This window comes from Protopterus annectens, chromosome 5.part0 (genome assembly GCF_019279795.1).
Source record: "Protopterus annectens isolate FY-2018-M chromosome 5.part0, PAN1.0, whole genome shotgun sequence".
Classification (NCBI taxonomy): domain Eukaryota; kingdom Metazoa; phylum Chordata; order Ceratodontiformes; family Protopteridae; genus Protopterus; species Protopterus annectens.
Genome location: NC_056735.1, coordinates 1,036,522,701 through 1,036,544,643, shown reverse-complemented (window position 1 = coordinate 1,036,544,643; position 21,943 = coordinate 1,036,522,701). Strand labels below are relative to the sequence as shown.

General features: G+C 42.3%; 1 protein-coding gene across 1 annotated transcript in view; it reads left to right on the top strand.

The window, feature by feature from the left end:
- Window positions 1-21,943, top strand: part of ARGLU1 (arginine and glutamate rich 1) — a 226,277-nt gene that overhangs the window by 68,048 nt on the left and 136,286 nt on the right. The window lies entirely within an intron of this gene.

The following is a 21,943-nucleotide window of genomic DNA, read 5'->3' as shown; positions in this document are numbered from 1 at the left end:
GCCTCCTAATAGTTTTGCCTACGTAGTAAGCATTACAAGATACACACGAGGCAAGGTATACAAGGTTTTTTGTACAACAATTACACTGTCCTGGACATTTGATAGTGTATTTGTACCCTTCAACACATACATATGTACCCTCATTCACAAACCTACACATTCTACAAAATCCACACTTTTTCATGTTTGACCTATAATTTATTGTTTTGTTCTTTTCCAAAATGTCCTTCAGGTTCTCCCCTCTACTGTACACAATATTAGGATTTTCACCCAATGTCTTTTTAACCTCTTCACTTAGAGAGAAACTCCAAACTTCTTTGATCATTTTGATAAGGACGGGTGTCATCCCATTATATTTGACCACTAACCGTGGACCTTCTAACTTTTCTTCCTTCTCCCTATCCTTCACTTCTCTTGAGGTCAAACCACCCAATAAAATCGGGGCGTATCTACCTCGCCTCTCTCTACTTATATCTCTTTTTACACTAAGTAAGAGCTTTAAAGGGTATCCACGGTCGAGGAACATCCCAATCAATTTAAACATTTCAACCTTAAAATCATCATCTTGACTAACCAACCTAGATGTTCTAACCATTTGAGCCTTAATTAGGCCCTTACGTTGATGAAATGGGTGGTAACTTTTGAAATGTAAAAGGGAGTTGAATAGTTTTCCTTCCTAAATATATTACTTGAAAATCCCCTGCATTTTCTGAATCAACACATCCAAATAGGAAATACTCTCACTATCCCATTTAAATGTAAACTTCAAAAAGTTCGTTGTGTCTCCTAAGTAATTCACAAATTCAGATGCTGAATCCTGATCACCCTTCCATAATATCAGTCGTCCAAAAACCTGTTGTACATAAGGATTTTGTCCTTAAATTTGTTAGGTTTGAAAATATATTCCCTTTCCCAGGTTAAAAGTACTGCATTGGCAAACAACGGGGCACACTTCGCCCCCATTGCTACTCCTGAAACCTGCTGGAAAAGATCCCCTTCAAAAGCCAAAAAGTTATTCTTTAACACCAATTCCATCAGTTCCAAAAGGAAATTTGTTTTTTGTCCAGAAAACAACCCACTGTTCACCATAGCCTCAGAGAATAACTCTAATCCTTCTTCTTGTGGAATAACCGAAAATAGGTTAACCACGTCTATAGTCAGGAACCCAAAGTCACCCCTGATTCCTTCTACATCTTTGAACCTTTTCAAACAATGCCAGGAATCTTTTATTATGTGTTCCACATCTTCAAACATAGATTTAAGTGAAATATCTACAAAGGCCGCAATGGGTTCAGTTTTAGATCCTCTTGCACTAACTATAGGCCTATATTCCAACCTGTCAGCCCCTTTATGTGTCTTCGGAATACCAAACAGTGTGGGTATTTTCGGAAATTTAACTGCCAAGAAGTCGTATTCATTCTCATTAATTGAACCTTGGGAAAGGGCATCTTGTAAAAATACATCAATTTTCATATAAGCCCTATTAATTTCGCTTCTTGACACCGCTCTATAAGTTTCATCCCTATTTAATAAAGCTGTCATGTCAGAAATATAATCTGTGTTGGTCATAATCACTGTAGCCCTTGTCCGGCTTCATGAACCTATACAGACCAGATTTCTTTAAAGTGTCTAATAACTCTCTTTCTTTCTTTGTTAGGTTGTCATCCACCACTTTAAAATTTTTTAACATCTCCCTCACATGAGCCTCCACTATTCTTTCAAAACCTAGTACTTCCTTGTGAAATGGAGGCAAAAATGCACTTTTCCTTTTAAAATTACTATAAATGTTGGGGTTATACATTTTTATTGTCTCACTGTTCTTCCCCCCAGCAAAAAACATTTTTAGATGCATCTGCCTTGTGAACATCTTTAATTCCACAAGCGTTTTTACTGTGTCGGGTTTGAACGTAGGCACAAATTTAACCCCTTTTGAGAATAACTCAAAATGTTCTTTATTAATATTAAGGTCGGTGTAATTGTATATACAGTAATCATCTTTCCGATACACTTTAAAATTGCTTCCTTCCATAATAACAAATTCATAGTTGTCTAAAATTTCAGACACACTCTCATTGTTTTGAATAATTGTTTCCTGTGTTTCAGTCATATTGTTATCCTTACATACTCCCTGTATCTCTTCCATATTTAACAAGGGTGGTGCCCCTGTAACATTATAAACGCAGTTCTTTACTTCAAAAAATTCACAACTAACATCAATATTTATTGGTTCATTATTTACTGTCTCACTTAAACTTCCCACCCCAAAACTGTCATTACACAAATTTCCTTCTCCTTTAGAATTTTCCCCCACCAAGGTGTTCCCATTTATTAATATCTCCCCCTCCTGTTGGTTCTTCCATAAAAGTTTTCTTGTGTTTCCCCCCTGTTCGTTCCCCTGTTGCGCAGTCTCTCGGACCTTCGAGGTTGATCCTCCGTGTCTAAAAAATCATTCACACAATGTACCCCACCATTAAATTCTTCTGCACCATTAAAATCATAATTCTCTTCTTCACGTACAACTTCACCCTCGTTGTCATTAGCTACATCAAATCCCCTGTATTTTATCCCGGGCGGATATGCACATTTGTGTTTATAGTCTAGGGTGTCTCTTTTAAGTTTCCTTTCTTTTGTTTCAGAACTTTTTAAAACAAACATGTCTACACTTTTAATCACCCTATCAAAATTAATTTTATATTGCTCAAACAAAAGGTCAGTAGTAATACTCACATATAAATTCCTTATTTCATCCTTAATTTCATTCAACTTTTTATCATTGTTCCTAATAATAATGTCCAGCATGTCAACACCTGTTTTGTTAAACAACTCGACCAGTTCAGAAAATGCTGCCGACCCCTCGTCGAGGGGAGAACCTGAAGGACATTTTGGAAAAGAACAAAACAATAAATTATAGGTCAAACATGAAAAAGTGTGGATTTTGTAGAATGTGTAGGTTTGTGAATGAGGGTACATATGTATGTGTTGAAGGGTACAAATACACTATCAAATGTCCAGGACAGTGTAATTGTTGTACAAAAAACCTTGTATACCTTGCCTCGTGTGTATCTTGTAATGCTTACTACGTAGGCAAAACTATTAGGAGGCTTCGAGACGGTTCTGAGCACTTAAGATCAATTAAAACAAAGATTTGCACAATGCACTTTATGTGCATAGTACACAATGTAGTGATTTTAAAAGTTTTTATTTTTGTAATAGGCGGGTAATTGATTGTGGTGAAGGTGGGGATGTGGTCAACCGTGTTGGGGCCTTGGAAACAGAATGGCAAATCAGATTAGATGCCTGTAGACCCCCAGGTTTAAATGACCACATTTCTATCAAACCCATTTTAAAACTTAGATCTCAACAGATATAATTTGTATTAGATACACACTCACTTGGAAATGTTTTAATTTTTTCAAAAGGTTTTAATTGATTAAAGTTTGTATTCCTGAATAAATTAGTTGTAATGTGACCAATAGACAGGACTTACGTACATTAGAAATAATTTTAGTTGATAGGTGTTCTTTCTATATTTTGTTTTTACATTTTTTATGAGGTTGTATAACTAAAGTTTTTAGGGGGAGGGGTTTGGTTCAACCAATGGTAATGACAATGATGGTATTTAAAATGTATGAGATTTATGCTTGACTGTTATGACTCTGATGATGCCTAACTGTTTGGCGAAAGCATTCTAACAGTGCTTAGTCTGTATTTGGATTGCAACTTGTTGCCTGTTCCAATAAACGTCTGTGGTGTGTCCGCCTTCGTGGTTTGGTTACTTGACTTTGTGGTAACTAAAACTGTTTTACTTGACTCTGCCCTGGTGGGTGTTTGCGTTTGTTCTTAAGAAAATTTAATATAGGTCCAGCATTTAAATACATTCTTCATACTGATCCTACCCACCATGCGTAAGACCTGTAAAGATGTATATTTTCTATTACTAAAATTTTATGTCCCACATATAAACTTCAGTAAATAAACATAAAAAATATATAAAATATATATGAGGGAATATATATATATCAGTGTAAAACCAAAACCGCTATAAACACATATATTAATTCTCTAGTAATGAAGTAAAAGCAATATCTGTATATTTACACGAACTACAAACTATTTCATATGTACTAGGATAAACCATGTTGCAAAATACACAATTAATTCAGCATTACTATCCTAGTGGTACTTATTTTACATGAAACATAGACCGTGTTGTGTGTCTGAAAAATTAACAAGAACCTATAAGAGAGTGCTGTATTTACCACTAAATTTACATAGTAGTATACTACACATCATATTTAGGAATATACTATACACATGCATATAAGTCATAAAACAAACATAACCACATGTTCACAAAGCAACAGATATAAAATATATCTATGGTATAAAAATATATGTGTAACTATATACCCTTATGGGACAACAATGGCAAGGTATTTATTCAAGCGACATCTCCATAATGCTTCCTTTGGACATCAAAACTATTCCTGTACATCAGTGTAGCTGAACTCAAAGGGCAGTTCTAATCCTACATCTCATGGTGGAGGAGTGTCACCCCAAATGAACATGCAGGGTTATATACCAAGACAAATATAGATATATAGGATGAAGGGTTACTCAAAACACCATTCTATCCAACTAAAACATACGCTTGCTACATATGTATATATAACAGACCAAGGGCTAAATCTCAAAAGCGCCATTCTATCATGTTAAGACATGCCCTTACTATAAAATATAATAAGCAAAAATAAAAATTAAATATAAAACCTGTATATATGACCTGAATAACTAAGTACTATACTTATCTATTCCATCGTAAACATCTATAATATAGGATGCGTGCCCTGGTATAAAATTAATGATGTTTAGTAATGCATATACTGTAATGTTAAACAACAACTTCCAAGGTGACAAGATGTCCTAGCATTAAATGCTTATACATCACACTCCTATAAAGCTATAGATAAAGGAAATGCCCAGTTGGCTAACCACAAATTAAGAGGAAAAAAGGGTAATACCCACTTTTAATATCCTAACTACTAGGGAAGTATGGGCTATAGAATTCTAGATAGCAAAACCAACTTCATTTACGTTCAATCAACATCGGTTTAATAGAGATAAAGCCATTCAGCCCTGGAGAATTATGTGCGCTAGTTTTAAGATCCAGTGTAACTTCGGCTCTAGCCAACCTTTGTTCAATACTACCTCTTCTTAAAGTTGGAATGATTATGTCCAAAACCCTAAAAGTGAAAGAATGAGAGGGACACTCTTTAATATGCCTGGCCAAAGCATTAGTGTCATCCTGCTTTAGGATCTCATAAAGGTGGTCATAGATACGGTCCCTTAGCCTTCTCTTGGTTAGACCCACGTAAAATGCTGTACAAAAGAACAGGTGGCCAAGTAAATCACATTTTGGTATTGCAGTCAGCATAGTACTTGGGTTTGAAAACAAAATTCATACTGGGATGTTGATAAGTCTGTATATTACTAATGCTCTTGCACCTTGGGCAGTGTAAACAAGGATATGTTCCTTTCTGACCAGGTCCCTAGTACTAGACTAGTAGATTTCCTTATATTCGTGACCTGCCGGTCATTACATAGTTGCCTCTTAAGATTATTGCAATTTCTATAGCAAAATGTTGGTGCAGGTCCTACGATCTTGCTAATTTCTTTATTTACCGAAAGGACATTCCAGTGCTTCCTAATCACACTTCTTACACTTTCCACTTCATTGGTGAATTTAATGACATAACTAAGCCTTTTTCCATGGATATTGGGGCCTATAGTGGCTCCCATCCTACATCCATTCTTAATATGGAGCACCGGACTGGCATCATGTTCTAAAACTCCAAAAATTTCATTTCTTACCCTTCTAACCATAGTCATGTCATATCCCTATCCTAAACAGGGTTTCCATATTATTAACTTCATTCAAAAGATCATCTTTATTTTGACATAGTCTGGATACTCTTATAAATTGACTAGTGACTATGCCACGGAAGGTATAGGTTGGGTGCATGCTATCTGGTGCTAACAATGCATTCTTCCATACAGCTTTCCTGTAAATCCTGGTTACAATTTCACCCTCTTTTGTCAACCTGAGCGTGACGTCAAGGAAATTAACTTCATAACTTGAAATCTCCACTGTAAACCTCAAAAAGTCTGTTGTGGTTTGTAGAGCTTGAGTTGGGACTACTCTGTAGAAGGATTTACTCGTGGTGACTGTTCTCACTTTTTGGACTTCAAAGTCTAGAAAATATAGGATCTTTCCTTAGAAATATTTACATAGGTATTTTTATACCCCAAGTAGGCTCCAAATAATTTTTCCTCAGGTAGATAGCAAATGTTGGAGGCTTTATACCCCAATTAGGCTCCAAATAATTTTTCCTCAGGTGGATAGCAAATGTTGGAGGTGTGACAGGAAAGAAAGAGTTAGGTGGGAACATAATTTTTGGAGGTGTGATGAGCTGCTGGATTTTTGGGATTCCCTGTGGACTGCTCTGTCAGAGATGTTGGGTAAGCGGATTGGACTGACTGGGGAGGTGATTTTTTTTTTAGTTATGCTACAGAATTGGAATTGCCTGGACATAGTAAAGCATTGCTAAGCTTAGTTATAGTGTCTGCCAAAAAATCGATTTCTAGAAAATGGAAATCAAAGTCTAGACCAACTTTTACTGGTAGTGAATATAGTAACAGAGATAAAACAACTGGAATTGGTGTCTTTAGAAAAGAGATGGAGCAAACAACATAGAAAAAAATGGGAATTGTGGGAACAGTATATGCAGATCAGGTTTGAGGCAGGATTTGAATGAGCTATGCAATGCTTAATTAACAATGACTGGAAGGCTTATAAGTGATTTTGTAATGTTTACAACTGCAGTTGTTTCAGTAGTGTCTGTGATTATTGCAACTGAAGCGATACATTTATATAAATGAAAAACATGCACAATTATAAGATAGTCTTTGTCATGTGTAAAGATGGAGAAAAAAAAAGGTTCTTTTAAGTGCCAAAGAAAAATGGGGATCTATGGCCAATTCTGGACCTTGAACAAATTTGTAAGAAAAACAAAATTTTGCATTGTCACAGTACAGGGTGAGCAGCTGCATGTGCTTGACGGATCCTTCAGGATGCATACTACTGTATAACGATGAATAGACACTTCAGGAGATATTTTCTCTTCCTTCTGGAGGCCAGTCATTTTCAATGCAGAGCTCTGCCTTTCAGTCTCACCACATTACCCTGGGTGTTCACCAAATGTATGTTAGTAATAGTAGGCAGTCTTCATCTGCAGGGTTTCTGGGTGTTCTTATTTGGACAACTGGCTCATCACTGCCCCTGCCAGGGGATCTACTTATAAGCTTTGGACTCCTTACATTTGTTGGTAACATAGGCATTACTGTGAATTTGACAAAATCCAGCCTTCGTCTGTTCAATATTTAGAGTTTATAGTACCACAGTTGGACACAGCTTCACATTACAAAACTTCCCTAAACAAGGATTACATCCATTCCTCAACAAGCTTCTGGCTGTCTTGTCCTGTCAGAAACCACCAGCAAAAACAATTCTCATTCTTTTTGGCTCCGTGGCAGCTTCGATCACCTTGGTTACTCTGGCCATTTACTACATGCGAGTTCTGTGGTGGACCCTAGCAGTCCAGTGGTCGATTAAGACAGCAATCCACGTCTTTCTCCGTATCTTTATCAAGATTTACAAAATGTGTATCCAGTGGTGGTTGGAGTCTCCATGTTTCAAAAGGACAGCATTCAGTTTTCCATTTCCCTAAGCCACAGTGAACGTGTATGCTTCCCACTTGGAAAAAACAGTCCAAGGTATGTGGTCACAGTCAGAAGCCAGTCTACACATCCGTGTTTTGGAGATGAGAGAAGTTGTTCTAGCATTGCAGGCCTTTCAGGACTTTTTCCCTTTAGATGTGATATCTATCCAGAGAGAGAACTTGGCATTTGGGTTGAATATCACCAAACAGAGAGAAACGGGATCTTATCCATTAAGTTGAGAGAGCATGGCAATGTAACAATGGGCAAAATCTTCTCACCACTTTCTAATATCAATGCATATTCTGGGGAAGTTCAGTATGTTAGCAGACAGGTTGAGCAGGTCAGTTCTCCTTCATGAGTGGTCTCTCAAGAAGGTGTCACAGAGCAGTTATTCAGCCATTGAGGCTCACCTTGCTGCAACCTCTCTACATCTCCTCACAATGCCAAGTACAGTAAGTTCTTCACTTTGACCCCTCCAGGAAGGGGAGTCACCGAGGGATGCTCTGGCCCACAGTTGCCCCCCCCCCAGAACTCCTTTATGCATTCCCTCTCACTCCTTTGATTCCATTTAGGCTCAGAGTTGTTTTAGATTTTACTTTGAATCAGGCAAACCATCTCTCAGTATTGTATCAAATTCTTCAGAACCAGGGAGAGAGGATTGTACATACTTTGGACATGCATATGCATCTTGGGTACTGTCTTGATGAAGCAAGTCAGTTAGAAAAGCGGATCAGCTGTTGGTTTCTTATGACGAGACAACCCTGTGTCAAAACAAATTGTTTCTAGGTGGTGGTTCTCTGCTGTTGCCTTTTGTTATACCTACCGTGGTAAATCGGTTCCAGGGAATATCAAGGCACATTCCATTAGAGCTTTGGTCAGTATTGGAAAGGGTGGACTCTAGTAGTATTCTAAAGGCAGAAATCTTGTCCTTTGTACATACTTCCAAGACTGGCTTTGCTAGGGTCATTCTCCGAGGGTTTCTGGGTCCTTATTCCTCCTCCTCCCAGGTTGGATAGGCTTTGATAATCAACCCGTATAACCAAGAGGCTACTGCAGCAGTGAGAGTAATGAACATTATGTAGTTGTGTAAGTTGCACTTCCCATAACAGTAGATGTTCAAATTCCTCACTGCTAGAATAGCTGCAGTCACCCCTCCCCCTCACTTCTGTATGTCAGTTAAGTGGGATGCAAAGTCTTTGATTACTGTTTATATGTTTATAGGTGCAGGATAAGTGTGCTGTTCTCTCTGTATGTGCAAAAAATTCCTGAAGATTTTTTTACTCCAACTGCTTATTTCCTTCCTCTTAGGCTGTTCAGTCAGGAGTCGGAGTGGAAGTGTGGGAGGGAGCCTTAGTTTTATGAAACTGGCAAGGGGTCATATCCTGAGCAGGATGCAATCCATATAGCCAAAAAGGCTACTGCATTAGTGACGATTTAAACATCTATTAAGTGCAGTTTGCATAGTTGTACTTCCAGAGAGCATTGGATGTCCCTGCTATTGAGTTTAGTAAGAGCAGAACCTGTTCTGCTGTCTCGGCACATGTCTGTTCTGACTGGAGTGCCAGGGGTTACCAGTCCACTTCAAACTGAAGAGACTAAAGGCTAGCAGAATGGAAGACTTGGCACTCGTACCCTTTAGGAGAGTGTTTGCAGAGGTGTGACCCACATTCTGAGTGAAACTTAGAAGCCTAATAAAAGGAAGTCCTAACTAGCTAAATGGAAAAGGTTCTTTGTTGCCAAAAGAGAAGTTAGGAGTTGGCTGCTGCATCTATGTCTGTGATTCTTGAATGTTCATCAAACTTCAGTCATGGGTGTCTTGTGCTTTTTTGAAGGTACATTTTTTCAGCCATTTTAACCTATCAGTGAAACTATCCTTTAAGTGAGGAGGGGTTCCTGGATATGAGATCACCCAAAGAATAGATACCATGGGGCCTCAGCTGTGCTCTAGAAAAGTTTTCCCTGCAGTTGAGCCAGCTGTTTTCACTCCATGAGTATTTTTGATATGGGAAACCATTTTTAGTTGCTTTAATGTCTTCCAGAAAAACTTCAGAATTTCTCATTTTTCATAGTGGCATTGTCACCTTTGGTACCATCCCTTCTTTTGCTTCAAGTTGTAACAATAATCCGTCTCACTACCAACATGTTTTTTTTTTCCAGTTCTGAAAACAAGGAGTGGATTTTGCACTACTTTTAATGTTAATAGGCAGTTGCGATATTATCTGGACAGAATCAAAGAAACAGGCAATTTGAACACCTGTTTATTTCCTTTGCAAAGTGAATGAAGGGGAAGCCAGTTTCCAAACAAACTATACTAAAATGTGTAATATAGTATATTTGCTTTTATAAAACATTCTACAGCAAGACTGTACCAGGACAATTTAAGCGCCCATGCTTAAGTACTTTTTTGAGAGGGACCAGCACTAGGACTGCCCACAAAGCAGTACATGGTCGTCTGTCCTCATCCGAGCACTATATTGGAGCCATGTCCTGTAGAGTAAGGACACTCACTGTCCCATTTGCTTTAGGAACCATTGCCGCAACAGTGAAACTTCTAGTGCAGTTGTGTATGAACTTAACATAATTGTAGATATTTGTGTGGTCAATATTGCAGTACCATTTTCCTCCAGTCTCCCTTTTGTTTCCTTTCTTGCGAGTTCATATGGGTTGGAGTGGATAGCTTAGTCACCCTTTCCTTTCAATTACCATAACCATGTGCATACCTGTTTTAAGGTAAGACCTGTGCCCTGAAGTGTCAGCTTTGCAGGTCTTCTAGTTTGGCTTACCCTTGGGAAATCTTTTATCTCCAGGCTAGCTCTTTTCCTTTTGGGGGTGGAGGTAACCATGGTTTGAAGGAATTAAATGTGGCATGGGTGTCCTGACCTCCAAGGGGGAGAAGATATTCTCTGTTTGAAGGGGGAAAGAGAGATGAACTTTGAAGTCAGGCCAGATGTTCATCGTGTTTCACTGTTGCAGTCATGACTGTAGGGTTCTCCCCTGCCGGCAGGCAGTCCTCGGTCGGCCAGAATCCCAAAGTCTGGGTCCGGCGTCGGCTGTTCAACCATGCTTCCTGACGTCAGAGCGCCAGGAGTACAAAGCTGACAGCCGACGCCATGTTCTCCAGTCTTTCTTGCTGTGCGGTGATAGCAGTTCGCAAGTGCAGGTCGGCTGACTCCTGACAATCTTTTTTGAACAAAACTTCAGTCCGAAGATTTTATTCTCCTACTCAAGCTAAGTACCCCGTTGGGGAAACTTTTCTTCTTGCTCCAGTCCGATGTCAGAAAAAGTTAATAATTGTATTTCATGTGGGAAGCAAATACCTCATAAGGATTTTCATTCTTACTGTATTCCTTGCCTAGGCTCTGACCACGACGTAGCTAGTTGTCGGTTTTGTGCTAGATTCAATCAACGTGCTATTAAACGAAGGTACGATTTTGCATTTCATTACTTCGGTAGGCGTTTTAATTACAAAATGTCGTCTGATACGGTTCCAGCTACCGAAGTTCACAAACGACGCAAGGACAAAGACAGGCCACTGAGGTCCAAATCTGATGATATCGCACAAGCAGAGCCAGCTTCAGGTTCGGCCGTCATCAGTGAGGCGCTTTTGCAGCCCCTGTCGTCGGCCATTTCAGAATCGATGGCCGAAACGGACTCCCACGAGGAGCCATCTAGGCCTTTGAATATTTCAATTGCAGGACCTTAGAACAATGCTCCTTCGGATGGGTCTGGAGCCGCTGTGCAGGTACCGGCTTCCGAAGGGGTTTTCAGACCTACTCAGCTTCTGATAAAGGCAAAGACAAAGGCAAAGACTCCTTCCAAATCAAAGACTGCAACACAGGCCTCTTCTGATCTGACTCCCAGGTCACAGAAACAGTTAGTTAAGATGGCAGAGGATTTACTTACTATGATTAGGGGTTCTCATCCCCCTCCAGATAAAAGGCCAAGGCAGGAAGTTTATTATGACTCCTCTGATCAGGCTTCTGTTTCTTCAGTTTCTTCTTCTGACCAGGAATATTCTTTCCCTCCTTATGAGGATTCTGATGCTGAGGAATCCATTCCTTCAGCTTCTCCCCCTGAGGATTTCTCTTTTGGGGAAACTTTGCATGAAATGAGGGAACATTTCCACTGGGAAGGACAGGAGTATTCGGAATCTAAGAAAAGACTAAGGGATTTTCTTCTTCTTCCCCAACATAGACCCCTGGCTATTCCTCCTATTTTGGATATTGTGGATGATGCTTTTTCGGAGGCTAACTTAACCCCTGACTCTTTCCCTCCTCCTGTTAAGCCTGACTGATATTACAGGGTTCCTGATTCCCACAAGTTTTTGTACAAGAACCCTACTGCTGACCCTGAAACCATTTCTCAGGGTCCTAAGGGAGTTAAGGCCGCTTCTGCAAAAAACCCCATTCCCACTGAGAGAGATTCCAGATCTTTAGAAAGATGGGGCAAAAAAGTGTACACTTCTGCTACTTTATCCATTAGGGCTTTAAACTGTCAGTTTCATATGCTGAAATGCCAGCAATTTCTCCTGTCTGTTTTAAAACAAAAGCTTACTTCCATTTCCACCTGTGCAGATGATAAGGAATTACATGACTTAATGCATGCCACTGAACAAGTTGGGAAGCATGGTTTACACTGTGGATTTGATGCCTTGGAGGCTTCTTGTAGGGCTGCTGCCACTGGCACAGTCATTAGAAGGCATGCATGGTTAAAGGAACAAAATTTGCCTGATCAAGTAAAAGCTAAATTATTGGATGCTCCTGTTCAGCATAATGTTTTGTTTGGATCTAAAGCTGAAGAGGTGATTAAAAAGATGGAGGACAAGGCGAAATCCATGCAAACTGTTAAAGATTTCTTACAAGTACAGCCTCCCAGATTTAACAGGAATTGGCCTACTAAAAATTGGTCCTTTCCCAATACAGATGGGCCTCAGAGGGGTAGATACAGACGCTCCCGAGGAAGGCCTCAAGTACAAGTCTCTTGCAGACCAAGACAGTGGACTGCTTCCACCCCTAGAGGGGGAAGAGGACAGGTCGCAAACCCATAGGAAATGGACTCAATGACTCCCTCTGTTGGGCTGCAGGAACTTCTTGCCTGGAAGCACCTCTCGGAGGAAAACTTTCACTTTTTCACCAAAATTGGACTCTTATAACTCAAGACAAGTGGGTTCTGGATGTGGTTTTAAGAGGTTACAAATTCCATTTTCATACCCTACCAAGGCCAAGCGGATGGCCAGATCTTCCAAAACATCAATGGACAGAGGCCTTAAACCAGGTGGAAGCTATTTTGGCTATGAAAGCCATAGAACTAGTTCCGCTTTCAGAGATGGGACAAGGTTTTTACTCAAGGCTCTTTCTAGTCCCCAGGAAACAAAATTCATGGAGACCCATTCTGGATCTGTCAGTCTTGAACACTTTTCTAGAAATACCAAAATTCAAGATGCTTACTCTACAGCAGCTACTTCCAATGCTGACCAAAAATGCATGGATGGTGACTTTGGATTTAAAAGAGGCATATTTACACATTCCCATCAGGCAGGAGTGCAGAAAATACCTCGGATTCAAGGCCGGGTCGAGGCATTATCAATTCTCTGCGCTGCCCTTTGGATTGTCTACTGCGCCCAGGGTCTTCACCAAGTGCCTGGCTCCAGTAGTAGCTTATTGCAGACTCAAGGGAATTTATATTTACCCTTATCTGGACGATTGTCTTATTCAGGCAGACAGCAAGGATGTCTTACTCCAGCATCTAGAATTTGTTCAGAAACTTCTCAAGTTCCTGGGATTCACTGTCAACATAAAAAAGTCAAATTTGACTCCCTCGCAACAGATAACTTTTCTGGGTGCTCTTCTAAACACAACAACCCAGATGGCATTTCTGACATACGAAAAACAATTACAGCTGGACCTTCAAGCTCAATTTCTACCAGGTAAGCAAAACTTCCTGGCAGACAGTATGAGCAGAAACCTTTCGGATCCGCACGAGTGGATGCTGGACACCGAAATATTCAGGATGATAACAACAGTCTGGGGATGTCCTCACATAGACCTCTTTGCATCCCATCTCAGTCATCAACTACAGAATTTTTTTGCACTAGGACTTTCCACAAACAAGCTTGGAAAGTGGATGCCCTATCATTCAGTTGGAGAAACCTCTCGGGATATGCCTTTCCGCCTCTTCCTCTTCTTCCACGGGTATTATTCAAGATAAAACAGGACAGGCCCAAGATGATTATCTTGCTGGCTCCAAATTGGCCTCGACAGTTTTGGTATCCAACTCTGAAAAACCTATGTCGGGAGCCCCCTTGGGTTTTACCACAGACTCCGAACCTTCTGTCCCAACATCAGGGTCAGGTTCTTCACTCCCATGTCAGAACTCTCAGCCTGGCAGCCTGGTTAATCCAGGGTCTTTGATTCATTCTCTCCTACTCAAGCAGGTTATGGATGTCATTTTAGAAGCCAGACGTCCTAGCACTAGAAAATTTTATGCAGGAAAATGGAAAAGATTTTGTTCCTGGATGCAGGCTCAGGATTCTGATCCTCTTCTTCCTAACATTCCTTTGATTTTACTTTATCGGACAGATCTCTTACATAAGGGTCTCTCTTTCTCTTCCATTAAGATTCATGCCTCTGCTATTTCCGCTCATTATAATACAGACCCTCCAATCTTTTCCCACCAGCTCATGAGACAGTTTCTCAGAGGAGCTAAGAACTTAAGGCCTCCTAGATCTCCTCCCATTCCTGCTTGGGATCTTATCTATGTTTTGGAAAAACTCACCTTACCTCCTTTTGAGCCTGCTGCCTCTTCTGACATCAAGTTTTTATCTTGGAAAACAGCCATCCTGTTAGCTCTGACCTCTGCCAGGGGAGTTTCAGAGTTGCAAGCTCTTATGGCTGTGGAACCTTATATTATTTTTCATCAAGACAGGGTTTCTTTAAGGACTAATCCTACATTCATGCCTAAGGTGGTTTCCAAAGTGGCTTTAAATCAAACTATTCACTTGCCAACCTTTTTCCCCACTCCTCAAAATAAAGGGGAAAGGATCTTGCATTCCTTGGATGTACACAGACAACTACGTTTTTACCTGGACAGAACCAAGGACATCAGAAAATCGGAGCAATTGTTTGTTTCTTATGCTTCAAGTTCTCAAGGTAAAGCCATTTCAAAACAGACCATTTCTAAATGGATTGCTCATGGTATTAGATTTTGTTATTCACACCATGGAAAGCAAATCCCAGGGAGTATACTGACTCATTCCTCCAGAGCTGCTGTCACTTCAGCTGCCTTCCTCAGGGGAGTTCCTACCAAAGACATTTTGGAGGCTGCAACTTGGAGTTCAGTGCATACTTTTTCAAAGCACTACAATCTACCTCTCTACTCTAAGTCTAGGGCAGGCTTTGCTTCTGCAGTCTTGCAGGGTCTTTTAGCCGCCCCTTCTACTTTATGACCACCTCCCTTTCACTCTGCTTTGGGATTCTACCCTACAGTCATGACTGCAACAGTGAAACACGATTAACATAGTACAGTTGTGTACACTTACCATAAATGTAGATGTTCGAGTGTCTTCACTGTTGCAGTCTGGGTTTCCCTCCCTCCTGCCCCTTCTTATTTTTACCTTTGTATGGTTTCCTTTCTCACCATTCTTTTGAGGTGCATTTGCAAAGGTTATGGGACCTTACTCATTTTGGAACTCCTGACATCTGGGGCAAGAAAAACATGGCATTGGCTGTCAGCTTTGTACTCCTGGCACTCTAACGTCAGGAAGCATGGTTGAACAGCCGACACCGGACCCAGACTTTGGGATTCTGGCCGACCGAGGACTGCCTGCCGGCAGGGGAGAACCCTACAGTCATGACTGCAACAGTGAAGACGCTCTAACATCTACATTTATGGTAAGTGTACACAACTGTACTTTGTCAGTCCTTCAGCAGCATAAGTCAAGTGTGTCATTACTCCAACAGTGAACATTCTTTAATGTTTATTATTATGTAATTTCTCCATAATGCTGAGGAGAGACTGTTGGATGTGATTCCACCTTAATCCATAGCCACGGTAACTGGAGGGTGCTGGGAATAGGCAGTCATCTTAGACTGCTTCTGCAGCGTTATGAGAACGGAGATCTGGTGGTTTGACCATCTCCAGGGTGTGCCGGTCATCCTTATTAGTTCTGATTCTTTGCTTGATTGTCACCCACAGAAGACTGTGAGGAGGAAGGCTCTCCCTTCATATCCTAATGTGGAAAATTAAGACTAATGGGTTAGTGAGATAATTTAAGGGGTTATTCTCTCTCTCCTTTCTCACCATATTTCAGATCCCATCTCTACCTATTTCCCACACTTAGAAAGTGTTCACAGGTAAGGAGGTGCTTAAGTTCCTCAACAAAAGAGCCATTCAAGAATTCCCACCAGACCAGAGAGAGGAGTATTACAACTACTGATCTGAAGTAGTGTACTTCATTTGTTTTTCAACCTGTGGGTCCTCGGCTCTGACACGGCCGCATTTTCCAGCTACAGTTCCATGCTCCTCCCTTTACTCACAATGCCCCCCAAGATCTCGTCTTCCACCTGAGAGGAAGCAGTGTGGTCCGAACTCCATTTAGATAATGGTGGCCTTTGAAAAGTAATTTCTTTTACTTTTTTAGCTTTTCTGCCATGGTACACTTCTAACCTATTTGTACCTTCTCGGGGTTCCTTGTAGCTGTTTTCTTGTAGGCTTTTCTCTTTCCTCCCCTCTTGCCTTTCCTCGTGGTGCGTGTGTGTGTTTTTCTTTTGGGTTGGCTGAAGCATGGCGGACGCCCCAATGCCAGGTTTCAAAAGGTGCACAGAGTGTGGCCATAAGCTTTCCCCAGTAGATGGTCGCACTCTGTGCATGGTTTGTTTGGGGATGGCTCACTTCTAGTCCCCCTGTCCTGTTTGCGCTGGGTTTAACCCCAGAGCACTTGAGGACAGACAGGATAAATTGATTAAGGGCCTGTTTTCCTCCTCTGCTGGGACTGAGGTCCCACCTTCCCCCGCTGAGAAAGCAGCGGCTGCTGCTTTGTCTTCCCCTTCTTCTGCTTGTGGGACTCTCCTCCCGCCAAGAGGCCCGGAGAAGGAGAAAAAGTCAAGAAGGACCAGCCTCGCAAGCGCACCCCTGACTGCTCATCCGAGGCCGGCCTCTTACCGAAGGTTAAGCCTGATGTTCTTCGTGTTTCGCTGTTGCAGTCGTCACATTTGGGTTATCCCTGTCAGGGCAGCCCTTGGCCGGCCCAAATACCAGAGGCTTAGCATTTCTGTGTCTGTTGCTGTCGCTTCAGGACTGATGTCAGGTCATCAGTAGTAGAAAGTAAGGCAGCCGATGCCATTACACCAGTCTTCCTTGCCGAGGAGCCCAAACAGTAGTAGTTCGCACGGCCGTTACCTGAGTTTCGTCTTCCGAATTGAAGCTGAAGCCTTCTAAAGCTAAGTACTCCGTTGGGGGTCCTTTTTTCTTGCTCTAACAGATGTCAGAAAAATTGTCTAGCCTGTGGAAAGCAAATACCACACAGAGACTTTCATTCTTACTGCATCACTTGCTTAGGCCCAGACCCCAACGTTCCTCACAGTCGCTTTTGTGCTTTGTTCAATGCCAGAACTATATGTAGTCAGTCCCTTATTGTAGCTAGGTATTTTCGCTCTCAGTCCTCAAATTCCGATATGGCTTCGGTAAGCCATCTGACAGCAGATCTTCCGAAAAAAACTTAAGGATAAAGACAGACCGCACAGGTGCAAACCTACCGACGACACTTCCGTTAAGCTAGTCGTCAGTTCTCCGGTCCTCCGTGAGGTGCTTTCACAGCCCCTAATGCCCACTTATGTGGATTCGTAGGCCGCTACAGAGACCCTTTCGGAGTCCGGTATACCGCATAACTCTTCTTCGACTAGGGAATCTGCAGTTACGTCTGCCTTGGATGGGTCCGGAGCCGCAGAGCAGGCACCGGCTTCCGAGGAAGTACTTCGTACTACCGATTCTCGACACAAACCGACAACTTCTTTCTCGTCTCATAGGTAGGTAGGTACTAGGCTGTCGGCCCAAGGGCCTAAGTAAGCCTAGCCAACAAGTTTTCCTGGCTTACGCCACCCAAGAAAGTTATTTTCCTGTGCCACTGTCGAGCAGAGACACAGAAGTGACCCCCCGGGGTATATTTCCTATTTCCCATCCACTCCTCAAGATTTTTCTTGAGTGCTAATGAAGAACTTTGCTTGACATAGATGGGTTGCCTGTTCCAGAGTATGGGAAGTCTTTGGGACAGGAATCTATCCCTCCAGCATGTCCTGTTTATTGTGGTGACAAGGTTTAGGTCCCTAGAGCGTGTAGCTCAGAGGGATTGGGATTTCTTTAGGTGTAGCATGTCCAACAGCTCTGGGTTTGACATAGCTTTATATGTTAAGCAGAGATCACCCCTGAGTAGGCGATATGCTATGGAGCAAAGCTGGAGTTTTTTGAGGGGGTCAGTGTAGGGCATTTGTTTGAGGCCAGTAATCCTCTTTGTGAGGTACTTCTGTGGCCTTTCCAGCTGCTGCAGATGTCTTGTAAGGTACATTCCAGAAGGGACGTTGTACTCTATAATGGGTCTAAGGAGTGTCGGTCGAGTAGAAGGGAACAATGACCTCCCTTTTTCCTGGATGAGAACCCTTTTGTGTTGGTGTGCCATGTAGAAGGACTTCCCGATTACTGTGGCAATGTGACTATCAAAGGAGAGACTACTGCCCACCTGAGTTCCAAGGTCTCTTATCACACATTCGATGTTAAGTAGATTTTTGCCTATGTGGTAGTTCATGGGTACAGAGATTATGCCAAAGGGGATGACACTGCACTTTTTGACATTGAGCTTGAGGCCATGGCTCTGACACCAGGCATCTGTCTCAGCGAGGCCCTTCTGTAGGATGTCCACATCATTTGGGGACTTGACTATGGCTCCTAGTTTGCAGTCATCTGCGAACTTCGTTAGCCAGAGGCCTTCTGTGTTAGCCTGTACTTCAGAGAAGTAGGTACCAAACAGGAGAGGTCCCAGGGCGGAACCCTGTGGTACTCCACTTGTCACTGCTTTGAGGTCAGATTTGGAGTCTGTAACTTTTACAGTATGGGTTCTGTCAGTGAGCCATTTGGCAACCCATCTTGTGACGTAGGGATTTATACCTAGTTTAGTGAGTTTAGCTATAATTCCAGAATGGGGGATGGTGTCGGGCGAGGTCAAGATAGGCTGTGTGAACCACCTTACCCTCATCTACAGCTTTGGTGATTGCCTCAAAGAAGTCGATCAGGTTCAGGAGGCATGATCTGCCTTTCACAAACCCGAATTGGATGGGATCCAGAGTTTGGAGGTTACCAGTGTCTTTGTTTGAGTTCCACGATGACGTTCCATGGCCTTGCAGACCAGGCTAATAGGTCGATAGTTCCTGGGATCAATGGTGGCTCCCCTTTTGTGGAGTGGGATGACTTTTGCTGTGTGCCATTCAGTGGGCACAAAGCCTGATGCGAGGCTATTATTGAACATGGTGCTTAAGTGGGGAGCCAGTTCATTCTGAAGTTCGTGTAAAACGCAGCCTGGGATGTTGTCCGGATCCATGGATGCTGTGTTTTTGGCTTTAGAGAGTGCAGCTTTTACCTGCGTAGTTGTGATTACAGAGACTGTACAGTCTTCCTGTATAGATATGGGCCCTTTAGGGAGTGAGGAGGGGTTAAAGTTAGCAGTGAACTTATCTGCCAGGATGTTGGCAATATCAGTTGGTTCTGTAATTTTCGTGCCGTTGTGCTGTAACTCAGAGCAGATCTGGGTGCTGCTGTTGAGATTCTTGACATAGCTATAGAATGCTTTGTGGTTGTCCTTAGAATTAGTGGCGATGTTGTTTTTGTAGCTAGATTTGGAGGCTCTTATAAGGGATCTCAGCTTCTTACTAAGGCTGACCAGGGAGCTCCTCCACTCATGGGATTTTACTCTCTCTTTTGCAGCAGTTTCTTCCTTCTGTTGTACAGTTTGTTTTTGGTAGGGGACCACCAGATTTTCTTCCTTTTTTGGAGGATAGCGTCTTGGTTCCGTTTGGGATAGCACAATCCATGTACTCGTGTAAGTGCTTATAGAGTGCATTTGTGTAGGATTCAGCAGTTGTAACTGTATTGCCCATCTGCATGGGTGTCCTGAAGTTCACCACTTCTGTTTTAAGAAGCATGAAGTTGGCTTTGGAGAAATTTTTTACCGTGTTTTCAGTAATGGGGGGTGGGGCGGGATGTGGATATAAAGGGTGATAAGCTTATGGTCGGATCGGACCAACGAGGAGTTGACTTCAGGTGTGGAACACCGGTCTCTCATGTTGGTAATGACTAGGTCTAGGATATTGTTGCCTCTGGTGGGGGCGTGGATAAGTTGATCCAGGGCATTGGAGTTTATTGCGTTGAGCTAAGGGGTTGGTACACGAGTAGTTTTCCCAGTTAATGGTGGGGTAGTTGAAGTCGCCCATTATTAGGGTGTTTGGTTGAACCCTAATATTTTCCAGTACATCAAGAAAAGAGGAGTGGGAATCCTGGGGCATGGTGGGGGATCTGTAGCAAGTTACAATTTGGATTGCAGTTTTGCCCAGAGTTAGTTGCACTTGGATAACCTCGGATGCATTATGTTGAGCAACTAGCCTGGAGGTGTGGATATCCTTAATGAATATGGACACACCTCCTTCTTTGGTGTTTCGGTCCAGGTTACATGGCCGAAAAGTGTGGTATGACTTATAGCCTGGTAGTGCAGAGGTGCTCTTTGGAGCCTTGAACCAGGTCTCATCACTGCACAGATATCGATGTTCTCCGTTTTAAGGAGTGGCTTGAGTGAGTGCATTTTGAGATTTAGACTTCTAGCATTGAGTAGTATTACCCTCAGTTATAGTCTACCATTCTTTTGAAAACTACCAAGTTTCTAAGGCCTAGTGTACGAACCGCACCCAAGAACTCGACAACCCAATCTCAGACACCTGTTTCCTTGCCTCAGTCTCAAATCCTTAAAATGGCCAAAGATCTTATAATGCTGATCAGGGGAAACCAAATCTGTCCCCAGTAGTTTTATTTGAACAGGAGTCTGATGACTCTGATGCATCTGAATATAAAGACATGCAGCCCCCCTCTCTGCTTATGAGGATTCTGATGCAGAGGAATCCATTTCTTCAGCCTCCCCACCTGAGGACTTTTTGCCTTTGGGGAAAACCCTTCATACTTTAACGGAGCATTTCCACTGGGAATGTCAGGACTACCCTCAGTCTAAAAAGAGACTGAGAATTCTTAGATCTTCCACAGCACAGACCCCTGGCCATGATTTCTTGGAATCTAGTTTGACTCCTGACACTCTCTCCTGCTCCCAGAAAACCTGATGGGTATTAGAGTCCCTGACTCATTCTTTTCACAAATCCTACTGCTTACCCTGAGGTTATTTCTCAAGGACCTAAAGGAATTAAAGCAACTTCTGCTAAGAATTCCACCCCTCAGATAGGGATTCCCGAGCACTAGACAAATGGGGTAAAAAAGTATCGACCTCTGCTTCCCACTCCAACCATCAGCTCAGCAGGTTCTTCACCTGGGAGCCTCACTGCAGGACCTGGAAAGTGGATGCCCTATACTTCCCCTGGGTCAACCTCTCAGTCTATGCATTTCCCCCACTACCTCTCATTACCAGGGTACTGCTCAAAATAAGGGAGGAAAAACCAAGGACAATTCTGATTGCTCTAGACTGGCCTCGCCAGCACTGGTACCCACTGCTGCGCAGGCTGTCCCCACTGCCACCATGACATCTCCCTCAGACCCCATCCCTCCTGACCCAGAGGTAAGGAGAATTCATGCATCCCCAATTGCAGACCCTTAATTTGGCAGCCTGGCTTATTCCATGACCACTGATCAAGCTGCTAATCTCAGTAAATGGGCTCTAGATGTTATACGTGAGGCTAGATGCCCTAGCACTAGAAAGTCTTATGCTGACAAATGGAAAAGGTTCTGCACCTAGATTCAGGCTAAGGGAGCCGATACGGCACAGCCCTCCCTACCTCTCATCCTGGATTGCCTAGCTGACTTGCTTCAAAGTCTCTCCTTTTCCTCTATTAAAATTCATGCCTCTATCTCTGCTCATTTCAACGCTGAGCACCCTCTTTTCTCACACCCTCTCAAACAGTTCCTAAGA